General features: G+C 37.2%; 1 protein-coding gene across 2 annotated transcripts in view; it reads right to left on the minus strand.

Annotated features, from left to right (window-relative positions):
* CCSER1 (coiled-coil serine rich protein 1) overlaps nt 1–20,247 on the minus strand; it is a gene marked incomplete at both ends in the record, with an annotated part of 1,070,022 nt that overhangs the window by 727,524 nt on the left and 322,251 nt on the right. The gene's annotated exons all lie outside the window — the stretch shown is intronic.

A 20,247-nucleotide genomic window follows, 5' to 3' on the forward strand; every position in this document is an offset into this window, starting at 1 on the left:
TCAAAATGTACTTGAGGATACAAATGATCAGCATTCGACTATCATATTTTAAAAAAAAACATTTAGTAACATAACAAAGACATACAAAATTATAAGTTAAGGCACATAACATCAAACAAGCTATTGGACAGGTGGTTGGCAAAGCTATGAATCAAAGAAAAATGAATCATAATTGTTTAATGTTCCATGTAATTTAGCTTTCAACTTCATGATGGAACTTGCAAATGAAAAATATTTTCTTAAATGAGATTTTTCATGATCACAAGAGTTCTATAAATGTGTTTGGTATTTTTCATATATATTTGAAAATAAATTGTAAAAGGATAATTAATCACTAAATTAAAAAAATGCTTTTGTTAAGTTATTTTGTGCTCTATTCTCCCAGAACACCAGTTAACATCTCACTTAATAAAAGAGTTCTTAGGAACATGATCTGTGAAATACTGGTCTAACCTGTGATGGATTTAGAAATAAGATAACCAAGATTATTTACACTGGAGGAGGCATATGTACCTATAAAAGACTAAGAGTCAGATCTTGGAGCAAAACTTAGGAGTTTAATGTAGGCAAATATAAATTATACAATAAAGATTTAATAGTAAATTTATTAAGAGAACTTATAGTCTAGAAGTAAGGCTTCTATGGTATATCATTAAAAGCTGCTATCATCTACTAAGGATCTACCATATTTCAGGCACTGCACTGAGCATATAATTAACACTAAGGCAATCATATGAGATATGGAAGATTATTACTTCTATTTTCTAGATGGAGCAATTGAGACTTTGAGAGGTTAAGTATATTGTTAAAAGTTACTCAAGTAACCAACAGAACTGGGATTGTATGTCTGACTTCAGAGTTTGACTCAGACTCCTTGAAATAGAAAACAGGAAGCGCCAGATGAAAGCATGTAACTTTGTATTCTGAGATCACTGTCTATGTGATATCATTTTGTCAGGAAGTTGGAATTCCAAGCCTAAATGATGATTGCAAGGAATTAAACTGCTTTTTTTTTTTTTTTTAGCTTAGAGACAGTCAGAAGAAAGCTAAGGAGGCAATGAGTTGGTTTCTGGATGCAGGAGGAGGAGGAAATGTTCAAGGGAGTACAGCTCATGCATGAGGAAAGAACATGGTCTCACTGACAGGGTAGAAAAACGGTATTTGGAAAAAAGAAGAGGAAATTAGCCCAGAAGCAGAAAACCAAATTGAACTTACAGAACTCTAGGGACATCTGACATAAAGGACAACAGGTTTCTCTAAGAGGGAATTTTTAATAGGTTTTAAAGGAACATAATTAGTTCATTCAGTGGGACAACTGGGATTTGAGAAGAGGACACATGCTAAACTGATTAAAGACATCTTCCTCTAAGGGGTGAGTGAAATATTATTAATTTTCCCATAAAGAAGCATTGACAATCAAACCAGACTCACACTTTTAACACTTAGCTTAGAGTGGCAAGCAGATGAGCATTTAGCTGTTCTCTTCACCTTTCTACTCAAGCATTCCTTAACCCCCATCTGTACCACCCAGAGAGTTCATCTTTTTCCCGATTATGTACTTGCTTTGAATGTCAAAAATTATTATATTTATCACACTGATTTTTTTTCCCCCTTTTCTTGTGGTACGCTGGCCTCTCACTGCTGTGGCCTCTCCCGTTGCGGAGCACAGGCTCCGGAGGTGCAGGCTCAGCGGCCATGGCTCACGGGCCCAGCCGCTCCGCAGCATGTGGGATCTTCCCGGACGGGGGCACGAACCCGTGTCCCCTGCATCGGCAGGCAGACTCTCAACCACTGCGCCACCAGGGAAGCCCCGCACTAATATTTTTAAGGCTTAGAACCTCTCTGAGAACATGAACTTCTGGTAGTAATCACTGCTAGTGTCCCATACATATTGTTTTCCATCACTTGGGCCAGTTCTGTGCCTGCCTGCCAAGCATGCTTTGCTTTTAAAGGTTTATGTCTGCATCCTTCAGAGGACTGCTCAGAGCACTGGAGTCTCCCCTCCTATAGGACCTGCTGGATGTACCTGGGAGCTTTCAGCACTACCACATGCTCATAGCCCCACTGCCTCCTGTCCTGGCCAACAGGAGTATAAAAGCCCTACTCCTTTGTCTGCAGGCAGGACAAACTCTGAGGTGTAATTTAACATCCAGAGCTTCCCACAGGGTCAGTCTGAGTCTTGAAAGTCAACTGAAATTTCTCCATTTCCTGGATTTTTTGACTCTGGTTCCTGTTTTCTCCACTCCCTGACTGCTTTCTCCTGGGAGCACTTCCTTGATATTAATCACTAATACCTGAACCTTAAGCTCAGGGTCTACTTATTGGAGTGTCCAACCTATGGCACTCCTTGAATCTGGGGAGCATGACTAATGATTTTTGAGGTCCCAGCATCAAAGCCAGTCCTTGGCTAAAACAGGTAATGTGTACTGGATAATATTTAAATTAAATGTTAGGAATCATAGTTCAATTTTACCTATGTTAATAAATGATTTAAAAACTAATCTTCTCTTTTTTAACTACCAAATAATACAAATAATACATCATAGCCAGATATGTTGGGTAAAGTAAAAGATTGTTTTTTACATATGGAGAGCTTCCAGCAGTTTGACCTATCATTGTTTACTTTCAGGATTTAAACTCTGACTTATTGAATGCCCATGCCCATCCAGATTGCCAAGTAATTTGTTCAGTCATCTCCAGAGGGCATAGATCTTGCTTCCCCTTCTTCAGATCAAATTCAGTGTTCCCTGCATTAATCTGAATACTAAGAGACTGAGAGAGAAAATGTCTTCAAGAATGAACTCCTGTATCTTCAGCATTTCCAAAGATCAAAATATCATACAACCTTGAAAAGAGAAGTAAGCACACACTGCCATCTCTAAATGGTTAGGCAAATGTGTGAACTTACCAGAGTACACGTGGCATGACTAAGATTGTTTTAACTCAAACAATACTACTCAGGTTTTCTTTATTTTTCTTAGCCCAGATACATGTAAGCTAGCTATCTTCTAAAATAATTTTAGTAGCTCTCTTGCATGGCAATATGAAAATATTTTCAGACACATATTTGAGTAAAAAACTAACAATGCATATTTATTTATCTGTCTTAAGGTTCCTCAGAATCTGAAAGCACAACTGATCTATCAAATGGTAATTTTATAAATATTTGACTGCCCAAAGCAGATAATTCATTCAATGTGTTTAAAAGTTCCATAGATGCATCAGTTAAATAGGTTTGTCATATGTTTTCTTTGTCTCAGTGTATAATAATTCAAAGGTTGAACAGGCTCACAGGAGACATATAAATGCCACCATTAAACATTAAGCAGCATGGAGATTCACAAGGTTATTTATCTGGAAAATTTAGTAGGCAGTAACCTCTTTTGAGGGGCTAAAACATTTAAAATTTTTAATTTAGTATATGTTTATTAGGGTACTTCTTTTTAATGGTATGACAAGTATATAATACTGTGACAATCATCTAAGTTTTCTAGGTAGAAAACTTTTTTAAAGGATACTTGTAACGTTAGATAGTATATATTATTAAATTGTTCCACAGACGTTTAGTGTACAGTGTTTTGTGGTTTGTGGATTTGTAAGAGACCATACACACGTGCATGCATGCACACACACACACTTACTCTACCAAACGTAAAACAGATAGCTAGTGGGAAGCAGACGCATAGCACAGGGAGATCAGCTCGGTGCTTTGTGACCACCTAGAGGGGTGGGAGGGAGGGAGATGCAAGAGGGAAGAGATATGGGGACATATGTATATGTATAACTGATTCACTTTGTTATACAGCAGAAACTAACACACCATTGTAAAGCAATTATACTCCAATAGAGATGTTAAAAAAAAAAAAGAATGAGAATTATTTAGGAAAGGATACAGAAGATATAGGCTATGAAATGTTACTGAGAGTGGGAGCAGATGCGTGTGTCCTGAGTGATGGTCTCTGGCCTTTGGTTCCCTAAAGAGGACACATATCCTTAACACATGGCCTGCAAGTAGTCTCTGGACAGAGTTGAGAACACAGACTAATGTTTACTATACCTCTGCCCTTTTATATTTGGGGTTACAGTACCATCTCAGAAAAATGTACACTAACGATCTATGCTCCTATGCGTAAAGAAATGTTTACGATGCTCAAGCTTTTTTGGTTTCTGAACAAAACTCAGCATCAACTAAGGCCACCTTAACAAAGATGAGTGAGGCTGGGGATGGTCTGGGTACTAGATCAGAGTGAGAGCCCAGGAGTCCCTAAAAAATATTTCTGTCCCTTGCTTTCCAGATTCCCAGAAAGATATTTCCTTGCAGCATGAAGTAATCGCTTCTCATTGGTGGCGACCTGTAGATTATGAAATACACGTTCTCAAGAATTTTACATTAGACATTAGGAGAAGAATTTTGAAGTGCTTCTGTGAAAAACCTACTCAGATCTAAGACCTGGGAAGAAATTATTGCTTTCTCTTCTAGTCTTGTCAGTATCTTGTCTGAAAGAGCTGAAGCTATTTTGCTACCAGCCCCGGAGACACAATGGCCAAGAAAATTACAGTAGAGTCAAACCCTGTTATAAGGCACATAGGAACCTCACTCCGGTTGTGTGCATAATTTCTTTTCTTTAACTGATACTTTCAGTTCCTTGCTGCCAGAGGCATCCTGATACCAAATCTGTCACCAGAAATGAGTTGTCACAAGTAACAGATATTAAAATGTTGAACTGTTGGAAAAGAGGAGATAAAGCAAGGGAGAGGATGATCCACTCCTTTCTTCAAAGCTTGGTTTGGAAGCATTTGGTTAAATTGTTACTCATTTTGCAGACTGAAAGGAAATTTTCAGAACTCTGATGTTCTGGCTAATTCTCACAACTCTCAGTTAAGTCCTTCAAGAAAGAGTTATGCTTGGGCTAAAGTTGATGTATTAGAAAGCAGAGAAGGAATAAAATACAATTCTGCTTAAAGAGGCTGTTCATGTCTGTGGGCTATAATGTTAATTGATTTAGAGTTAATAATGTGGAACTTTGGGGGGTTGGAAAAGCCACACTTTCTACTCCAAGCTGTAGGTAATGCACACAGAGACAGTGAGAATGGAGACTGAGCAGAAGATTTGATCAGAGCAAAAGGAAATCCTATAATTCCAGACTTCCAGCAAACACCTCCAGTTAAACATTATTCACCTAGTAAAGGGGACAATCTCATCTTTAAAATGTAGATGGATAGGATAAGTTATATGTGTGCATTCCCACATCAGGTTATTCTTCTAATTTTCCTCATGACAGAGGCCATTAAAGAATGATGATTTGGGGCTTGAGGGAGAGGATGGATGAGACTGATGTATAAGGCTGGGACTGGATTTCCCAGGGAAAATAACTTACTGAGCCAGCTCTCTGGCTAGGTTACCAGGCTATGCAACTGAATGAAAATGAGTTAGAATCCAACATGATTAAGGAAATTGCATTACCAAAGTGACTCTAAGCCTCACCAAGAGTGCATTCCTATAATTAGACCAATTTTCAGCTCACCAAACCTACTCAACAGGAAGGGAGTTGTTAAAACTGTGCAGTCCCAGGGTAAGGCACTCTTCCGTGTGCCCATCCCCCAAGTGTCCATGGTAGATATGAACAAGGACATGTGCCACCAACACAGCCACCACCCCAGCATCCCCCAACAAGGAGCTGTCATATTGGCAAAACAAGGAATTTAGTCAACTACCAATACTGAGAATAACCACTATTCATTATTATTTTCCAGGAATACCACTGTGTTTTGTATTCCCCTGTTTGTTGAAGCAGTTTTTATGGTAGTAGTCTTTTCTATTCTCCATAATCCGAAGTCCCTGGCCTCAGGCAGTAAGTGAAAAACTCTTTAACTGGACTATAAATAGTTACATTCCAACTTGATGGAAAGGTCTAAACTTAACACAGAGACCCTGAACTTGAATTTGCCTTAGGAACTCTCTGAGTCTTTATATTGTCTCATTTTGGAGATGGTATAAATATATTTCAGATAAGCATGGTCATGGGAAGAATGTGTGTTTGTATGCTGGGTAGGTAAAAATGTGGCCTACAGTGGCATCTTTTTTTTTTTTTTTTGCGGTACGTGGGCCTCTCACTGTTGTGGCCTCTCCCTCTGCGGAGCACAGGCTCCGGACGCGCAGGCTCAGCGGCCATGGCTCACGTGCCCAGCCGCTCCGCGGCATGTGGGATCTTCCCGGACCAGGGCACAAACCCGTGTCCCCTGCATCGGCAGGCACACTCTCAACCACTGCACCACCAGGGAAGCCCCGTACAGTGGTATCTTTGATTGACACGCTAAAATCCATTACATTCTTAAATGAGTGATAATTATGTTCTGCTTTCTAGTATTCTTTGTAAGAATGGGATAATTCTGATAAATCTTTTGGAGTCTTTGGGGGAAAGATTCTTCAATCTCAAGAATGAAACAGAGAATCACAGATTTCTTCTCATTAGGATGTGGCCGTGTCTGGACGTGTGGCCTGGAAATGCTGCTGCCATCTTGTTCCTAGCCTGAAGTTGATGCTGTTACCAGACACAATAGAATGCTGGAAGGTACCTGGGCGCTGGATGACAAGACTAATTGTTCTATGCCTGGAGCTGATCCTACCACAGACTACCATTTGTGGATTTCGTTCGAGCTGTGATCTTCTGTGACTTGCAGATCAAAACATTCTACACTATACAGTAGATTATCAGTGGATGGAATTGTTTCCAAATTTTAAAAGCAACCATAACTACCTATCACTCCCTATAAAAGTAAAAAATATTAATGAATAACTCTAGCCAGGCCCATTTTATTGTTTTCTGTTTTTCCTTGACTCTAAAATTCTAAACCAGGAAACACACATCTGCCTAAAATAATGAAGAAATATAATCTAAAATATAAATTGTAAAGAAATCACAGGACTTTAAAAATGTCTTCTAGCTCGAAGAATTTATAAACTTGAACAAACACAAGCTTAAACAGTAAGGACAAAAATAACAGAATGTGTTCTTTTTAAGTGGGTATAGCATGTCAGGCACTATTCTAGTTATACCATTTGATCCTCAAAAGAGAGAGTTATTATCTGATTTGGGAAACAAGGAAATGAAAGCTCAAAGTGTTTGAGGAAACGTGTTTCAAACCTTCTTTCCCAGACACAACACAGTTTCTTGAAGAAAATGATTACATCCCAAAATAAAGTGAAACAACATAGACACAGTCCTTTGTTACATAAAATTGTAACTATGATCACCACTTTTCTAATTGTGACAGTTATAAGACTGTTTTAAATTTTAGAAGATAATATGAAGCTGTGCATTCAAAACGTAATCACTGAATCAATCAAACTCAGAGCATTCTCTAGAGTACAAAGAAAACAAAACATGACAGGTTTGAAGATTTGGGAAAGCATCTTTTGTATAACTGCTATTAAATGCTGAAGGCTTAGAAATATGTTAGCGGAAAAGACTGAGAGAAGATAGCAATTATTTTGTTCTACTCGTCCTTTCAGTCAAAGAAACACATCTTGCAAGACAATTTCAATCTATTATCAAACATACAATCTGTCATTAACTTATTACCTGAGAAATTATATTTTTATTAATTTTAGCAAAACACCAAATTCCCTATTTTAGGAATATGTCACTTTTCTCTTGATTCAAATGGATACATTATTTTCTTTTTAATAATTTAAATGTAAAAGCATAATTAATCATTGCAGCAGAAAACATATTTAAATTCATATATTTGGTGAATAAAAAATATTGGTTTCAAAGCAATTTAATTAGAGTTTGTCTATTTTAAAATCATTACCATTGCAAAAATGGTTAATTTCCCCCAAAAGTTTTTTCACAATGAGATTATTTAGCAACTGGTCAGATTTTTAAAATTTCAACTGTAAATGACTCAGATTACTGAAAGCCAAGCCATGTTTTTGCCATGTATCAACTAGAGTATGATGTATAGAAAAGTGTGGAAAATATGGATTAACTAAGAGTAATATGATTGCCATTTGGCAATGCAGTCACATGCTGTAATTAGATGTTCAAAAATAACCTGAGAAAAATTATAACTTACTGCCATGTTATTAAAAAGAAAATACTTACAAATTTTAATAATGAAAATTAATTCCAAATTTAAAGCTATTCAGTAATGAATAAAACAGGATGTGTACAGTAACATCTATGTAGTCACCAAGTTCTGAGAATTTATATAAACTGTTACATATATCCAAGGCAAAATGAGCCCTTAGCTGTCAGCAGACATTACTAGTGTTCACCAATAACCACTTTTTCTGCCACTAGCCATTGCCGTTGGTTAGATGGGGCACTGAGACTAGTTCTGCCTGGAGATGAACTGAAATAAAGTGTCTCTCTTCTGGGGTAAAGCTCACAACAGGCATGACTCCACCATGTATTTCCTTTCATTGCTCTGGTGATCAAGAAGATGCAGCTGGGGCTTCCCTAGTGGCGCAGTGGTTGAGAGTCCGCCTGCCGATGCAGGGGACGAGGGTTCGTGCCCCGGACCGGGAAGATCCCACATGCCGCGGAGCAGCTGGGCCCGTGAGCCATGGCCGCTAAGCCTGCGTGTCCGGAGCCTGTGCTCCGCAACGGGAGAGGCCACAACAGTGAGGGGCCCACGTACCAAAAAATAAATAAATAAATAAAAAGAAGATGCAGCTGGAGGATACATGGTGCCTTCAATAGTCTGGGACCCTGAATGACTTTATGGAACAAAGCTCTGGCTACAAAACTGACAGGCAGCAAAAGCAAGAAGTAAACTTTTGTTACTTTAAACCACTGAAATTCTGGGATAATCTGTTACTGTCACAACCCCTAGCCTATCCTGACTCATACAGATCCCCTGGAGAAATAATTCTCTATAATATTAAAAAGAAAAAAAAAAAAGAAGAAGAAAGAAAAAGTCATTCACCAATTCATGTATATACTGTATCTGGTCAAAAGCACCTGTTATTCTACACAGAAAAAGTATTTTTTTCAAGATCTGAAAGGATCTTATTAAGCTGATGATACATTTTAAAGTCTAATGTCTGTCCTTTTTAGCATAGGCACAATTTATGGTGAAACCAATATAAATAGAATTATTAGAATTTAAAGTGTAAAGTAGAGTTGTTTCTAAACCCATTCTGGGAAGCATTTCTACATGTGTGTGTGTGTGTGTGTGTATGTATATATAATATAGAAGAATATTAATGATTATACATATGCATATCTCTAAGAGGATTTACCTACCCCAAGTTTGCCAAGTCAGACTAAGGATGTAATTCCTACAGGCTAACTGACACCTGTGTTGGGACATCAGAGAGATAGGGGAAAGCCTGCTTCACACTTGCTCAACAGTTTTTAGCACTGGTAGTTCAGTGAAATTTAAAAATGTAAGAAATTAATAATTTATTTTCATTCAGTCTAGTGTCAGCAGTAGTGGACAAGTAGAGGATTACTTTTGCTTTCTTAAGGCAAAACTTGAAAACTGAACATTTTGACATTTCTTCCCTTTCCTTTATTTCCCAAGAGTGCAACACCAAAAATACTTCTAAAAATTTACTGTTTTCCTGAGTTCTGTGAAGTTTGTGCAATTCTCACTTCTTAATTTAGTCCACAAATAAACGTGTGCTACCAAGTAGGATATAAACATACATGTTATAATGAATCGATTATGCGTATTAACACAAAAGTCTTTAAATACATCATTAACATAAAAATATATGTCAGCAAAGGCCAAAAAAAATTGGCCTGACCATAAGATATATACTAACACTTGAAATCATAAAACTGAGTCCAACATAATTAAACTAAATAAATACCAGTATGATTTCAAACTAATGTTTTGTGAATCAAAAAATAAACTCAGTTACAATTAGCTATACAATAAGCATTTACTGAATATATGATAAAATACATTATTTTTCTCGCATCTTTAGAGAGCACACTCTCCACATATGATAAAGAACATGCATTTTGGTTAGAAATTCTTCTAAGAAGTATTAGCTCTCTCTCTTTTTTTTTCTTCCTTAACTAAAAGCACAGGTTGTCTCCAGGTTGAAGTAAGACCTGTATATAAGTAATAGTTTATATATACTAGTTTATATTTGTTGATTTGTTTTGACAATCCCTCTCTCGCTCTGAAAACTCACTGAATCCTCATCACAATCCTATGAGGTAAACACTATGAATATTCACATTTTAAAATGAGAAAACTGTGATAGGAGAGGTTGAAATAATTTGCTCAAGGTTACACACATGGGAGAGCTTGGATTTGAACCCAGGGAGTCTGATTTCAGAGACTGTGAATCGATTTTTGTTAAGCATAGGCTACACTTACTAAACTACTCACTGAAAAATAGCCATAATAATGTAAGACAAAAACGTTTTGTTTATACTTGCATTAAAGCCATTGCTCTTTGCTTTCATCCTGGGTCAGGGTTTCCTGAAGCTTCCTGGGGGTGATTTACCCACATGCACAATAATTTGTACACAACCCCAATATACTTATAAAAAAAACAACAACTTGCTTACAGAAAATGTGCATACTTCCTTAGAGGCTGTGAGAAAAGGAGAGAAATCTGAAGGAGACATGATCAAATGGCATCTTTCATGATATCAGGGACCTGACTTCAAAGCAGCCTGGAGACTGACTGTGGATTGAAAGTGTTAAACAATTTAGTGATCATAAAGATATATTCTAAAAGGTCATTTATAATTTTGTGTGGTAATAAAACGATGCCCTCAGGGGTTCCCATGGTAGCAAGACTGTGTTTCCTACTAGAAAAGGCTCTTGACTGCCTCCTTCTTCCTACTCCGCCCTTCCTCCTTTCTTCCCTTTCATCCTTCCCCCCCACCTTTGTAAGTATCCTCTCTTCATTCACTGTCAGATTCGACCGCTGTCCCTTCACCACACTGTAGTCGGCACGTTTGCCTCTAACAAGAAGCCTGGATCCTAGATAAAAGATAAGCTGCTGTGGAATTTGAAACTTCGTAACTATGTCAGAAGTAGGAGTAAATGATTCCCCTGGGGCCTAAGGAGTTCCAACATGAGTGCTGTAAAATTAAATAAAAATTAAAATAAGAGGTTTAATTCTCCCTGTCAAAAATAATCGAAGATATTTCCTTCCCCTCCATTTTCTTAGAGCATTTACTTTTAGAAAACTTGGAAGTACTTTTCCTCTCTTTGAAATGTATGCATCCTTTTGAAAGCCAGATGGGCCTTTTGTTAGCTTTTAGACCCACGGACATCATCAAGGGAGGTAGAGCCCCTATTTCCCAGTTCCTATGGGAGGGAGGTTGCTCAACATTTTGGGCACCTTGTATCAAGCTGCAAAACTCTCTACTGGCAAAAGGTATGAGAAGGCTGTTTCTCCCCCGATAAAGCTAATCAATGAACACAGATGATCACCCCAATTACCAGGTAAATTTGGGATGAACTGTGTGTGACAAATGGTGCTGTCAAGTTCTCTTTACTTGAGGACTAGTTATTGTTTATGTTGAGAACATGTATGTAAGGGGTTGTATCTGCTTGGCTATGTAAAAGGGTGAGTTTTCTGTCTTTGCAGTCACGTAATGGGTTGCCTGTGATGCCCATCACACTCTGGTTATTTAACGCTTATTCAATCATCAAAATATTTTCTTTCTCTGCTACCCTAGAGGATTTCTGGGGTTGGAAGAGATTTTGTTTTTAATTGTATCTTCCCAGTAGTAGGGTGTATTGCCTCAGCCAGCACGACATTTTGTTCCCTTTATTGTGACTCTAGGGATATTGTTTTCAAACACTAATGATCCATAGCATATTTTAGTTAAAGTTTGGAGATAAGTGGCAACTGGATAAATAAGATGTTACCACACATGTCATATCCCAGGCGAAGGTATATGGGCATACACAGTTTATACAGCATCCCATAGATGTAAGATATTCCACACAGTTTAATTTTTCAGAGGAGGCTTAAAAATTTAACTTAAAAAATCATATCTATTTTTTTTTGCTGCATGCACTTTAAAAATATATAAGCAGCAGCTAGCAATAGTTGAGCCTTCTCTGTCCTATAATAGTTGAATATAGAATGTTATTTTAGCATATAACCCATTACACATAAATATTGATATACCTGACTGTTGCCCCCAGAGATATTTACATCTTCTTGGATAAAGAAGGAGATTATATGTGTGTGTGTGTGTGTGTGTGTGTGTGTTTAGCCTCTAACAGCTCACTGCTCCATTTTGCGTGGTTAATAAATACTCAATGACTATTTAATAATTGATCAGTGTGTGTGTGTGTGTATGTGTGTGTGAAATTAAATATGGCTATACTCTTGATAGCTCAATAAAGTATACAGAACACTTTTGGTGCCTGTCTGTACCTCTCTTATTAGGTCCAGTTGCTATGAGTGTTGCCTGCTAAAGGGTCACAGCTGGTTTCTCTGGAGAATTTCTCTTTGCCTAAACGCAGCTGCTTCACCGAGGAGATTACCAGTCCCCTTCCTCAAAGTCAATAACTAATACATGCAGGTACTGGCAAAGGCCAGTCCCGTTGCCTCAAGATGGGACCAACTATGGTAAAAGTCATAGAACAAAGCCTCCTCCAGTTGCCACGAGATCAGGCTGAATCTAGACTCCAGAGGACATCACATTCTTACTTAGTGACTTCCCCTGCCCTCTCTCACTTCCCTCATCTGCTTAACTTGAGAACACATTGTCAACAAAGTATTAGAAGGGAATGCCTAAGAGCATAACTCACATGTTTTAAGACATTTCCCTCCAATATTTTCTATTTGTATATGTGTATTTGTAAAAATATGCCTTATTAGAATTTACTATATTGTGATTATATTGTATATTCTGTACCTGGTTTTTCCACTTAATATTTCCATTGTCTATCTGCAAAATAAAGTTTTGATTGTTAAACTTCTGGTAATCTCTCCCTTCTTATAATCCCTTCTGCTTTGCATTTCCCTACGGTCCTTATACTGTATCTTACACAATAGTTATGTGTGTACATGATTCACTTCCTTAGTTGCATTAGTACCCTAAGGCAGGAACTAAATTGAATAAATTTTACATCTTATAAAATGCATAACCAAGTGCGTTGTACATATAAGTTTTAAGAAAAATAACCAGCAGTCCAAACAAAATATGCTGAAGTGATAGTATTAATTTTATAGCTATGAATAAAAAAAGTTGATCTAAAAGACAATCGCCAAAATCACAATTATCGAACAATTGATTAATATCTGATATCAATATTCTTTGACAGCTTTTCAATCTACTGAAATTAACTATTTTAATCAAGATATATTTGAGGGCTTCCCTGGTAGCGCAGTGGTTGAGAGTCCGCCTGCCGATGCAGGGGACACGGGTTCGTGCCCCAGTCTGGGAAGATCCCACATGCCGCGGAGCGGCTGGGCCCGTGAGCCATGGCCACTGAGCCTGCGCGTCTGGAGCCTGTGCTCCACAACGGGAGAGGCCACAACAGTGAGAGGCCCACGTACCACAAAAAAAAAAAAAAAAAAGATATATTTGAAAGCACATTTCGTCTCACATCCCCTGTAAATGATATTTTTAAATATCCTTCTGAAATCATTCTTTCCTTTTATCAGATTCAGCATCTAATACTCTAATGCATTTAGAATATTCTCTTTGTAAAATAATAAATTAGAATGAATTCTATGACATGTTCAACTCACATAGCATAAAAATGAGCATTTAGGAGGCTTCAAATTGTCAAGTGTATAGTTTGAACTATATGGCAATTGTAAATGGCAACAGGCTAGCATTTTAGGAGATGGTTCCTTATCTTAAAAACTTTTTACTCTGCAGCAAATTGATTTGTACAAGGGTAATTCCCCCTGGGAGGGTGCTTGGATGCGAGAGCTAGAAAAAAGATGGACAGTTTTCCAATAACAGAAGTGACAGTATATTTATTCTGCCTCCCTATAGGTGACAAGTAAATATTTATTGTGACTACTATACCTAGAAAATCATTTGACTCCCTTTGTTTTTAATGCCAAATATATTTCTCAAGAGTATTACTTCTAGGAGATCACGGCTCTTTTTATTAAAGAAAAAATAATCCATCAGGCAAGTTTACTTTACTCACATTGGCATCTTTAGATCTACCAAAATCACTTAAACTTTAAGGTTACTTGAACTGTAACCTATTTTCCCATCAACTGTGTTGATGCAGCTCTGTCAGAACACACAAGCAATAATATATACCTCTCTGAGGTTAATGCTGTATTTCTTGGGCAGCACAATTGAATCAATATGACATACACAAAATGATTAAGCTTAGCATAGATTTTCAGTCTGAAAAATGGTTTACTTTTCTTGCATGTTTTACAATATTTAGATTTTATATAAGCAGGTAAAAATTGTAGAAGTGACCATTAAATAATAACAGCTAAAAGTTACAAATACTTATCATGGTCATGTACTTATTTAATCTGCACAACTACCCAATGAAATGGTCACTACTGTCATCATTTCCACTTTGCAGCTGAAGAACCTGAGGCACAGAGCTGAAGTAATTTGTTCACGGTTACAAGGCCAAGACTGGACCTCACACACCCCAGTGCCACAGTCTGTGTTCCTAACCATTATGATGTACTGACTCTCATAAGACATAATAAATAATGAGGGAAACACATGGCTGACTTGGACCACACACACTCTAGACCTCCAAGCCCCTAAAGGGCTTGGTATCCACTCTACCACCCACCAATGAAGACCACGCAGGTCTCAGCTCCTGGACTCTTCCTCTGCAGATCACTTGATATCTACTAAAAGAAAGTATCCACTTCCTAGGGATTATATATATGTTTTTAATTTTCTTGGCAAATCTGTAGTCAACTCATTTACTTTGCCTTCGACCCTACTTTCTGTCATCTTTCACCAGTGCTCCCATCCCCGTGATGCCATTTGTATTCTCCCTTGATCCATTCCCCTGATTTGCTCCCCTCTCTGTCCCAAATTTTCTGCTTTAGCCCTGGAAAGCCTCTTCCATTGTAAATAAACTCCTCGACATCATAAACTGTTTGTGAGAACCTTCAGTTTAATGTCTGACCTGTCTGAAACCTGGCCCTCTCTCGTGTACTTGGATTCCCCTGAGTTCTCTCAGTTGGAGGTACCTCTTTCTTCAGCACTTGATGGGGCACTCCAGTGAGGCTTCCCGAAGATCCCCTCTCCGGAGTCTGCAATACTCCTTCCTGTCTGTGAGGCTCAAGCCACCCTCTACCGAGCCCTGTGTCTGTTAACTGCCAACCTCCAGGTAATTGCCCTTCATTTACTGGAGGCTTTTGCATTTGACATCAGTTTTTCTCTCCACTATAACCCTGTCATTATTTGGCTGACTTCTTTGTCCAAATATATGATCCAAACCAACTACTTAGCCTCTACGCTCCTTGACTTCTTCAACTGCAATGAAATTCCCGTACTGTGGTAGGCAGAATGTTGCCCTCATGATCTATGCCCATGGTGTCAAGCCTGAATATGTTACAACACCTGGCAAAAGAGACTTTGCCAATGGAATTAAAATTATTACAGCCATACCTCAGAAATACTGTGAGTTTGGTTCCACACCACCTCAATAAAGCAAATATTGCAAAAAACCAAGTCACATGATGTTTTTTGGTTTCCCAGTGCATATAAAAGTTGTGTCTATAAAAAATAGACATACATCCATCACCCAAGTGCATATAAAAGTTATGTTTACACTATACTATACTATAGGTATAGTATACAGTATGTTTACACTATACTACACTATACTATAGTCTAGTAAGTGTGCAATAGCATTATGTCCAAAAAAACAACATACATACCTTAAATAAAAAAAACTTTATTGCTAAAAATGCTAACCACGATCTGAGCCTTCAGTGAGCTGTAGTAGTAACATCAAAGATCACTGATCACAGATCACGATAACAAATATAATAGTAATGAAAAAGTCTGAAACATTTTGAGAATTACCGAAATGTGACACAGAGACATGAAATGTGCAAATGCTGTTGGAAAAATGATGCTGATAGACTCGCTGGATGCAGGGTTGCCACAAACATTCAATTTGTAAAAAACAATATTGCGAAGTACAATAAAAGCAAAGCACAATAAAATGAGCTATGCCTGTAATCAGTTGACTTGAAGATATAGAGATTATCCTGAACTACCTGCATAGGCCCAATGTAACCACATGGGCTCTGAAGAGCAGAGCTTTCTCCTAGATGAAGGTAGAAAAGGAGACTCAGAGGACACACTGCAGAAAGGGAAGTCAGATACGATTGTAAAAAGCTCCATGCTCTATGGGAGGGAGCAACATGGCAAGGAAGGCAGGAGGCATTAAGGTGCTGAGAGAAGCTGTCAGCTGACAGCCAACAAGGGAATGGAAACTTCAGCCCTACAACCACAGAGAAATGAATTCTGCCACCAACCTGAATGAGCTCGGAAACCAATTCCCTCCATCCATCCTCACCCTCAGAACCTACAGATAAGAGCCCAGGCTGTTGACACCTTGATTTTTGCCTAGTGAGACCTAGATCAGAGAAACCAGACAAAATCTCTGCCCCAGATTTCTGAACTGCAAGACTGTGAGATAATAAATTTGCGTTATTTTAAGCTGCTGAGTTTGTGGTAATTTGTTACAGCAGCAACAGGAAGCTAATATATCACTGCCTTCTAAACACCTGGCCTCAGAGCCTTTAGAATGGTATTTTCCTCAGTCAGAAATACTCTGCTCTCACCCCTCATGTCTCAGCATGTTTGTCCTCAGAACCCCTCGCGCCCTCTGGATTACTGTTATGTATCCCAAAGCCCAGAAAACACACCACATACATGACACATAAGTATTTGTTTAATGTTTCTCTTCCCTACTATCCTGGCAGTAGCCATACTACTGATTGTAACCATACTATATCCTACCACTTAACATAGTACTTGAACTTAGTAGGCATTCAATAAAATTGAATTGGGTAATAATTTAATAAAAAGACAACAGAAATGGAAAAATAAATTCACTGAACATGGACATGAATTGGTCAAGACTCATTTTTAATGTAATATTCTTGGCAACATCCCCTTTGCCATGACACTAAAATTCAGTAAAAGCATATTACTTTATGCCAAAAATGTAATTAATATTTCAGTTTTTTAGGCAGCTTTGTAAATAGACACACATCCATCACCCAAGTGATTAAATTCAGAGTTATTTTATTGTTATTATACTTATTAATGTAAACCACACAGTAGTATATAAAGGTATAAAAAATATGGTGCTAATAAATTCTATTAACTTAACAAAATTGCTTTAATGCTTTTAGCAAAAAATAAAAATAAAAACTTCCCAGGTGTATATAGCCTGAATTTATGCTGTGTGAATACATTCCCAAATTAAAATATAATTTATGATTGAAAGTTTAAAGGAGACACACTAATCACAAAATTATATCATTACATTGAGTCCCATTTTGAATTGCTGGACATCTACCTAGAAATTTGTAATGAAATGAGAAATTATGATGTTATTTCATTAGTAAATAATGAAGTACATAGAGAACACTGTATTCACTTTATACTTTTATTGTATTCATAACACTGTTATTTTTAAGTTAATCCTTTGATTCTTAAAAACTAGTCTCAAAATTGAATGTCTCACAGTAGTTATGTGCATAGAATCCCTTGTAAACTAAGTAGAGTTATTATTTTTTCTTTTTTTAAAATAATTATCCCTGAATTGAAAACCAATTCCTATCTTTAAAACAGTAGTAGTACACAGGTAACTTATGTTCTTAGGCCTTAGTTTTGCTTTCAAACAACTAGAAAAAATATTAAAAATTTTGTGTCTAGAATTGAAAACAGCCATCCTTGACAACTGGATATATAAGTAATAATAATAACACATTATTATTTTGTCTTGGTCACACAGATATAACTAATAGCTAAACATCTGCCATCAACAAAGTATTGTTACAGAGAATAAAATAAATGACAACCTTATGTTTTAGATTTGACTTATGTGTGTTTGAAATATTTTTAAATAAATATTTTAAACATTTTGAAGAATAGTATATTTTAGTGATTCTCACTGGTTCTGAACATTCCAATCATTGATATTTTGAAAGTTCTCCAGTGGTTTTTATGTGTAGCCAGAATACATGGTAGAGTGGAAATATTTTGGCTGTGGAACTGAGTGGGCACGTGTTCTAATCCAGGTTTCTCTACTTATTCACTGAGTACTTGACTAAAGTAGTGAACCTGATTCAACCTCAGTTTTCTCATCTATGAAGTGAAGTTAATGTTACCTCTCCTTCATTAGAAAATTGCCAACTGCACATCAAGACAAATTATTATTATTTCTTTCCTCTAGGTTTCAGATGGTAATATACTAATGTACTAACAAAGTATTGCAGGTGAAAAGGCACGGGATATCTATTTTATCTTCCTGCCCCAAATCAGAAAATCAAACCAAAATGATTATCCTAATTCCTCTCTCATAAGAACAAAAGCATCATAAGCTACTGCCAGTTAGAAATCTCAATTTCTGAAATAAATATTCTATCCTTTAAGATACTACAACATAATTTTGGTGCCTGAGTATTTCTAAATAATAATAATAATAACTGTTAAAGAAAGAAAATATGATTTAAGAGGCAGCTTTGGATCCTTGGTTTCTGAGAGAGTAGTAGATCCTGTACGTTTTATAAAAGTACAAAAAGCATGTGTATAAAATCTCTGCATTTTCATAATTTTTAGTGAGACCTATCACAAGTGATCCCACGTAAGAGACTCTGACATTTTAGCAATTTTGGAGTCATCCCATAACCTCTCTAACCTGTGCCAGAGTCCAGTAACTATCACTCAGCACTGGGACGTTCTCCTTTATAGGTAACACACATCTGCTGCTGCAGTTAAGTCCTTTTCATTGCATATTGTGCTTCAACCTTCTTTTCTTCTGGATGAGTTTCCATTGAGACTTCCATTGACGTCTTCTATTCTTCCACTACCTTCTACCAGTAACTACCAGTAACAGTTTCATGGATACTAGCAGAAAACTTGAGATTTCTGGGTCAGAGGACACAGGGACTTTACTACTCAGGATAGCATGAGTTTAATGTTTTCATCTCTCCCCTTGAGTACCCTGTCCCCTCAAATCCCACTGGGGCTATGCAGAGCATCCCAGGTGGATATGGCACACATACTGCATCACAGCTGAAGGAGCCCAAGCTTAGGAAATTACAGTCTTTTAAAGGTGCTGCTAGCAAAGCTGCCCAAACTTTGGCCTAGAGGAAGACAGTATCTCTTCTGCTTTTGCCAAAAAGTGAATTTGTCCTCTGCCCCAGAAGCAAACACTATGTCTGTCTTCCAAGCTGAATTAACGTGGGCTTGTCATTAAGGACAACACATTTATGTCAAGTAGCAAATTGTTTATATGAGTGTTGGCTTTGCTGCTGGTTTAATAATATTTAAAATAATTATACAAATTAAATATTTTAATATTTGATCTATGTGCATTTATGTATCAATACAAATATTAATGGCAAATTCAGAAAGAATGAATCTGGTATCCTTTATTTTGTAAAATCCATAAATCAAGAATCAAGTTTATAAGAATCAACAAGTACTCAATACGCACCTGTGGCATTACTTCAGTTAAAATTTTAAAAAATAAATTTAAGACATTTATTCAGAAAATAAAATTATCTTCTTTCTCTTGGTAATATCCATACACTCTCTTCTTACACTGAAGAATATTTAGTCAGCCCCACCTACCCACTGTTGTGCTAGGTGCTCTGGGAAATACAAAGGAGACAAAGATGTGGTCTTTAGCTGGAAACACCTACACTGATCTTCATAACTAACTTATAGTGCAAAGATGTGGATGATTAAATGCATGTAAGAGCCAATAAGAACATCAAGGAAGGCTTGTTAAAGAGATGAAGTTTAAGGTTAAGAATTTGCACAGGCAAAGTTGGTGGAGAAGGGCATGCCAAGCCTTAGGGAATAAAATGTGCAGAAGTTTGCAGTAAGAAAGCAACATGGCATATCTAGAGAAGAATAAAAAGGGCACACTGACCAGAGCAGAGACATTAACTGGGAGATGAAGCTAGGTAACCAAATTATGAAGATCTCTGAATAAAGGGTGAGGCGTTGGACTTTATAAAATAGGGGGTTGCTGGAATGTTTTGAAGAAAAATAGCATGATGAAACATAAGAAAGGATTAGGGAAGAGAAAGGAGAAACATAA

The sequence above is a fragment of the Hyperoodon ampullatus genome (genome assembly GCF_949752795.1).
Source record: "Hyperoodon ampullatus genome assembly, chromosome: 1".
Taxonomy (NCBI): domain Eukaryota; kingdom Metazoa; phylum Chordata; class Mammalia; order Artiodactyla; family Ziphiidae; genus Hyperoodon; species Hyperoodon ampullatus.